Consider the following 7,617-nt stretch of genomic DNA (forward strand, 5'->3'; position numbering starts at 1 on the left):
CTTCAAATCCTCACACTCAAGAAATGTAACAGTCCATCAGAGCATGTGTTGATAATGACTCTTTTTGGGTCCTAGTGTAAAGAAACAGGTGTCTTCAACCATGTATGAGGAGGAAAAGGAGCCACAACAGGTGCTGTCCCTGAAACTGTGAGAAGTGGGGAAGGAGGCAACATGGCCAGCCTTCTTAGCTCACCTGGGAAAGCCAGTCAACCCCAGAGACAGAGATGAAAAGGGAGGCTGGTGTGGAAGACAGTTTAGAACCTACAGGGGAGAGCCCTGGATTTCATCAAAAGATCCAGACAACCTATGAGGGGACATGCCCTAGATAAATTTTGGAACAGAGGCTGGGAATAGGTTCCAGGTTCCATAGCTGGTGACGCAGCAGTGCATTGCTTCTTCATGATTGTCCAAGGCCCAGGTGTGACTGAGGTGGAAGGAATGTATGGTCCTGGTCCCAGACCCTTTCTGCCCCAGAGTTACTCAAGTGACAGTGGTTATTACCAGGTACCACCCCCTTAAGGGTAGTGTTTGGAAATGTGAATGGGGCAATTTAGTTACCATATTGTGGACACTGGCATGAGGGGCTGAGTGGAGAGGCTAAAACTTATCAAGGCCCAAGGTGAATGGTGGCACCAAGAAGGAATCCTCCTGGGATGTCTCCCTTTGAAAACCATGCCTCCCAAGGAAGACCCTCCCCCCACCCGATGTCTGGACAGACTCTGAGGCTCTGTGGCGGGTTTGGTTTGGGAGTTTATACGTGGTGCCCAATCTCTGCTTTCTTTGCTTGACAGAAGGGTGTTTCTTGTTGGAGCACAGAGCTCTCTGCAGCTGAAGAGAAGGCCCACAGCTCAGCTTTTCAAGGGCAAGTACTGCCCCAACATTAGCTAGAAACACAAAGTGCCTGTGGAGCTTTGAAAAGGACTGTGAGCGCAGGAAGGACAACCACCTGCATGACAAGACCCACTCTTCACTATCAGCACAGCTAAAAATATTTGTAGTCGACTCGTTTCCCTGAAATCAGCACCAAGTTCTCTGTCAGGATTTAAAATGAAACTGGTGTCAGAGGGAATGGATAGGAAACAGTGTTAATTTACTACCCCACCTGTGGCCTTCAAAGGACAAAGGTATCCCCAGAAATAAGAGTTCGTTCAGCTTCTAGAAGGTTCTAGATGTTTGCACAACTCGGTTCTTCTTTCCCAGGCACTAATCCTCTATTCCTGCCCAGTTGTTGATCTGTCAGTCTCTTTCCTTGAAACAGCAATAACATTTTGACAATGTTTAGAGCCAAGTTTGGAAATGGAAGTAGACAAGGTTCTGGCTTCACTTTCTGAATTTTCCTCTTTTCCCTCTCTAAAGGTAAGAGCAGAGGCTGCCAACAGTTTGCTAATTGTCTCCAAGTGAAAAGACTGTTTAATTCAGAAGAGATTTTCGACTCCCAGGGGCATGACACCCGTCATTTCACAATGGAGGATTATTTTTGTGGTATTTATTTTATGATTCCTGACCCTTGTTCTAAATCTTGCTAGTGTGTTTTCATTTAAAATGTATTAACTGAGACTTGGCATAGTGACTTGGCTCTATTAAGCTCTACAACAGCTTAATCCAGATTTTATTATATTGGGACTTGAGTATACAAATTTTAAGACGAGAGGAAGCTTGAGAATAGAACACTTTTAATACTTACTATGCATTTAACTCTTTTGGTTCCCTCTTGGCAATTAACTGGAGTGTTTGTGGGTGTATTTTAATGTTTCCAAAATGTTGCAAACGTGACTACTAAGCCTTCCCGAGACAAGGGCTGAAGGGGACTTCGGCAGGAAAAATGGCAGTGCAGGTGAGCCTTCAGGGTCCTGGGATTGTTTTAGGTCAACAGCTGTGTGTTTGGCCTGCCTAGTAGATGTGGCTCTCAGTCAAGCATCATAAAGAATGCAATCTCCACTTTCCTCTGGGCTCCAGGATGCTCATATCTGACTGCTTCCTAGCCAACTCCATTGGAAACTCTCACAGACTCCTCAACATTGGCACTTCCAAGGTGATCTCCTGCCCTTCCCCTCAAACCTCCTCCTCCACCGTATCCCCCTTCTGGAAACAGAGCCATTGCCGACCCAGTTGTCCTTGCAACGCTCTCTCCGGTTGATATAAAGTGTCAACCAGAGCCTGTTGGCTCTTCCTTGTCTGTATGTCTGCCATCCATCCACTTCTTTCCATCTCGACCACCCCATCCCAGGTCCTGCTCCAACAATTCTCACATGGCATTCCCTATTAGCCTCCTGCCTGTCTTCCCACATCTATGTATAACTGTCCGTCTGTGGCCTTTTCTGAAGCTACAGTGAGCTCCTCTAAGTTGAAACTAAATCAGTCTACAACCCTGCCCCAAACCCTTCAGTGGCTTCCAACTGCGCTTGGCTTAGAGTTGAAGACTCTCACACTCCCTAAAGACCCCATGTAATCTACCTCTGTTTACCTCCCAGTCTCCTAGCACTGCCTCGTCGCCACCTCTCACAGTGCTCAGTCAGACCCCACAAATCTTTTCCCCAAATCAGCTTCTTGTTAGTGCTCCTAATCTTTTGGGCTTCTTCCTCAATGAAGTCTTTTCTGACCCCCTCCTAATCCAATTGAGGCCCTCGTTATACTCTTTCATAGCACCCCGATGCTTCTCCAACCTCCATAGTTTTTTTTTGTCTTTGTTTTTTGAGTCAGAGTTTCACTCTGTTGCCCAGACTGGAGTGCTGTGGCATGATCACGGCTCTCCGCAGCCTTGACTTCCCGGGCTTGGGTGATTCTTCCGCCTCAGCATCCCTAGTAGTTGGGATGATAGATACATGCCACTTTTTGATTTTTTGTAGAGACAAGGTCTCGCTATGTTGCTGCCTAGGCTGGTCTTGAACTCCTGGGTTCATGCAATGCTCTTTGCCTCGGCCTTCCAAAGTGCTGGGATTCCAGGTATGAGTCACCACGCCTGGCCTCCATGTTTCTTATTTCCTAGACACTAACCTTCTATGCTTGCCCAGTTGTTAGTCTGTTAGTCTGTCCACAGTGCATACTTTTATATTTATTGTTGCAATTGTGAACTTAACACCTGTCCTTCCCACCAGACTAAGTTCAGTGAGAGTTGGGTGCCATGTCTGTTTTGTTCACCACTAGCAACCAGCTAGTACCTGTTAATTCAGCAACCAGGTCTGTGCCTGTTACATGCTCAATAAATATTTGTTGAATAATAATAATATTGGAATGGCTCCTGGCTTCAGGGAATGAGTATCACTTTTACCAGAGGAAATCTACTGAGCCTTACCTGGGTCTACTCTAGATAAGAGGAAACATAAATACCTGAAAAAAACTTAAGAACTGCTCAAAGCAGTGTTAAATTAAGTGAAAATCCATATTTTGGAAAATCTAAAGGACTTAGAGAGCAGAATCTGGTGAGTCTAACCACATTAGGGTCACAGACTGGGGGCAAGTAGTGAGAGAAATACTTTCCTTAGCTTGGACTTTGCATTCATACCCTCAAGTCTCAGAGAGCTGAGCAGAGGGACTGAGTGAAGAGAGAACCCACAGAAAATGTGTGTGGTGGCCACCCGGCTGGGTTCTCTCCTGGATCCTATCAGAATCTGCTTGCTAATACATCATGGTCTATCCATCACGGAGCTGCAGTTCTGTTCTTACTTCTTGTCCTCTGGATTTCTGGGGCTCCCGGTTGAGTGTAATGGGGGGCTTCCATGGACCCTCAGCAGCTATGGGTACCAATTTTTTCTTTGTTCCCAGTTGACTTCTGGAATTGAGATCCTTCAGATGAGGATCCTTTTCTTGGAAATAAAACAGAATATGCCTAATTGTTTTTAGTGGTAATGTGCTTAATTTACTCGTTTTCAAGTTTTCATGTGGGCTAGAGAATTTGTATATGAAGGAAAACTTTAGTTCAGTTTGGAAATAATAGTTCACAGGACATTTTTTAAAAAGATGCAGATTGGTGAAGGCTCTTTGCTCCAAAACTGCTGGCTTATTCTACAGGAAGTCAAACAGGTCATATGTTAGGGCCATGTTCCTCTGTTTTCCCAAGAACAAATATGATGCTATGAATTTAGGATGGTAGCTTTAGACTGAATGTCTATGTCCCCCAAAATTTATATATTAAAGTCCTAACCCCCAGTGTGATGGTGTTTAGAGATGGGGCCTTTGGGAGGTTATTTGGTCATAAGGATGGTGCCCTCATGAATGGAATTAGTATCCTTATAAGAAGAGATTTCAAGCCAAGCTTGGTGGCTCAGCCTGTAATCCCGCGCCTTGGGAGGCTGAGGTGAGTGGATTGCCTGAGCCTGCGGTTTCGAGACCCACCTGGGCAACTTGGTGAGATCTCATCTCTACAATAAATCAAAAAATTAGCTGGGTGTGGTAGCACGTGCCTGTAATTCCAGCTACTTGGAAGGCCGAGGAGGAAGGATCGCTGGAGCCCAGCAGGTCGAGGCTGTGGTGACCGGGAGCAGACACTACACTCCAGTCTGGGCGACAGAGTGAGACTCCAACTCAAAAAAAAAAAAAAGGAAGAGATTTCAGAGAGTTCCCTTGCCTCTTCCTCTATGTGAGGATATATGGGGGGAATCAACAGTCTGCAACCTGGAAGATGGCTCTCACTAGAACTAGGCCAGGTTGGCACACCCACCTCGGATCTCCAAAACTGTAAGAAATGCATGCCTGTTGTTTATAAGCCACCTAGTCTGTGGTACTTTGTTATAGTAACCCAAAAGGGATGAGAGAGTTTGTAAAACACTAAGGAGAAGCAGGTATTCCCAAAAGATGTACAAAGTCTTTTTCCGTTAATCTTTTCAGTAATGGCCTGTTTAGGCAAAGCCGTGACAAGCTTGTAGATTATCTAGGTAGGCCCCTGGAGGTTGGAGCCCTGGACTTAATCCCCTTAGGACCTACCTTAGATAAGGGAAGTAAAATTTCCCAGGCCTTCCCCCACTGGGACAGTGCTTCTCTACCAGCTTGGTTACCTTATGTTGCTGAAAACAGAAAGAAAATTGCTCTGATTTGGATAATTATCCCTTCCAAACTTCATGTTGAAATTTGATCCCCAGTGTTGGAGGTGGGGTCTAATGGGAGGTGTTTGGGTCATGGGGTTCGATCCCTCATGAAAAGATTATACCTTTGCAGAGAGTGAGTTCTCACTCTATTAGTTCCCTCTAGATCTGATTATTACAAAGAGTCAGGCATCACTCTGTCTTACTTACCCTCTTGCCATGTGGTCTCTGCACATCTGACTCCCCTTTGCCTTCCACTTTGAGTGGAAGCAGCCTGAGTCCCTCACCAGAAGAGCGACTGATGCTGGGTTGTGCTTCTTGTACAACCTGCAGAATTGTGAGCCAAATAAACCTCTTTTCTCTATTAATTACCCAACCTCAGGCATTTCTGAGGACATGAATATCCTCAGTAGCTCTTCTAGTACGACTCCATATCAAAGAGAAAGGTAAGAATAATAAACACCTTATATAGCTGGATCCAAAGAGGTTAAATGTGTACCCTTTAGCTCCTCCATTGTGTCCTGTCTCCAATTCACCATTTACATTGAATTGGTCCTCAATGTTAGGTGTAATGGTGTTCAATGTTTTATTGTTGGGAGATCCCCTCTTCTTTTCTAACTACTCCCCACTTCCCATACTCCCCTCACAGTCCAGTATGAAATAAAACTGGAGTAGCTTTCTTTTTCAAGAATGTTCTAACCTCTTGGTTCTCTGCCCCACCTCCTTGCTCACCACGAATATAACTGTAGACTTTCTGAGTTGAGAGGACTTGACGCCAAAGTTGAGAAACTAATGGGTTTAGAACTTCATGACTGCTCCCCCACATGAAAGTGATTCCCTTTTGTTGTGCAAAAATGTGTCTGAAACGTGGAAAATAATCTTCCTGTTCCCAGAGACACCACCCCGGGCTTCTGTTAGTACCGTTATTTTCTTTGGAGCATTGAACACTTATACAGAAGGGTTTAATTATGTTTTAGCAAATCTCAGTGAGAAAGATCTAATACAAAAAAATTGACTTCATTTCAAGCAAAGGCCATATGCAAAAAAAAAACTTGTCTCATTTTTAAGTCATACAATCTTGTTATATTTTAAGTGACTTATAAATTGCCTATAACCCTTTCAACAACATGGCAGGCTGTTTAAATAATAAAATATAAGTGTGCGTGCATACACAACACACACACACACACACACACACACACACACACACACACACACACATACACACACAAATTTGAATTCACCGAGAGCAAGCATCTCTAAGATAAAGTACTGGAATTAAGACCACAGAACTATAATAATATTTCCTCTTGTGCTTCTTGCACTTGTACTGGTGAGAAAAGTGTATGTGCTATTTTCCCACTCAAACAAAAAGTAATGTTAATTAAGGAGTCACATATAATGTAAAATGTGATCATGCCTGTGATTTGCCAAAGTCGGTACTCTACTTTGAAGGTAAAAGGATGGAAATGCTCAATATCTTTTCCTCTCCATCTGTATTCTGTGAGAGTGTGAAGAACGCAGCTGATGTCTTGTGATTGTTTCTCTCTTTGGTGTTGCCCTGTGCAAACACCAAAGGAAGAAGGAAGCCGTCTGCTTACTGTTTTCCCTCACTGCAGGGTTCAACCAGCTACCTCCCTTTCCTGAGAGTTCAAATGGGTAGATTCATGAGTGGCACAGATGGAGAAACAAATTAACTTTAGTGCAGATGCTGGCATTGATATTCCTGGGACTGAACTGCTTCCAAGCCAGAAATAATCCTCCAGCTTTCAAAACTGGGAAATCGGATGCAATTTTCTCTCCTTGTCAGATGGCTGGATGTGGTACAATGCCCACTGGAAAAATTAATGGGAACAGTATGAGCCACTCAGGTGGCTCAATCTGAATAGCTTCCAAATTAGGCACTCTATTGTGTCACTAGGAATTTCTACTAAGCTATCAGAGGATTATTATTATTATTACTTTGGAATTTGAAACGTGGATAATTGGTTGGATTCTGGGCCCAAAACAAATTATGTACAAAAGCCCACTTATGTATGTATTCATTCAATACATATTTATTGTAGATAGACTAGGTGATATAAGACAAAAGAGAAATAAGACGTGATCTTTACATTCGCTGCACAGCGACTAATGGGGAAAAGGGATGTGGACACAAATACCTACCTGCTCACACTGTTCCCGTTAATTTTTCCAATGGGCATTGTACCACATCCCACCCTCTGACAAGGAGAGAAAATTGCATTCAGTTTCCCAGTTTCGAAAGGTGGACGATTATCCTTGGTAGTGTGTTGTGATTGTCCCCTCTGGGGAGGGAAAGAGGCTTTCCTCATTATAAGCCGAATTGTGCCTCCCTCACATTTTTATGTTGATGCCCTAACCCCGGCACCTGAGACTATGACTGTATTTGGAGATAGAGCCTTTAAAGAGGTAATTAAGTGAAAATGAGGCTGTTAGGCTGGGCTCTTCTCCATTCTGATTGGTGTCCCTATAAAAAGAGAAAGTTTAAACATGTAGAGATACCAGGCATGTGCATGCACCGAGGAAAAAGACCGTATGAGGACACAGTGAAAACCAAGGAGAGAGACCCCAGAAGAAA

This window comes from Carlito syrichta, unplaced genomic scaffold (assembly GCF_000164805.1).
Source record: "Carlito syrichta isolate Samal-C Ts95f unplaced genomic scaffold, Tarsius_syrichta-2.0.1 Scaffold316292, whole genome shotgun sequence".
Lineage (NCBI taxonomy): Eukaryota > Metazoa > Chordata > Mammalia > Primates > Tarsiidae > Carlito > Carlito syrichta.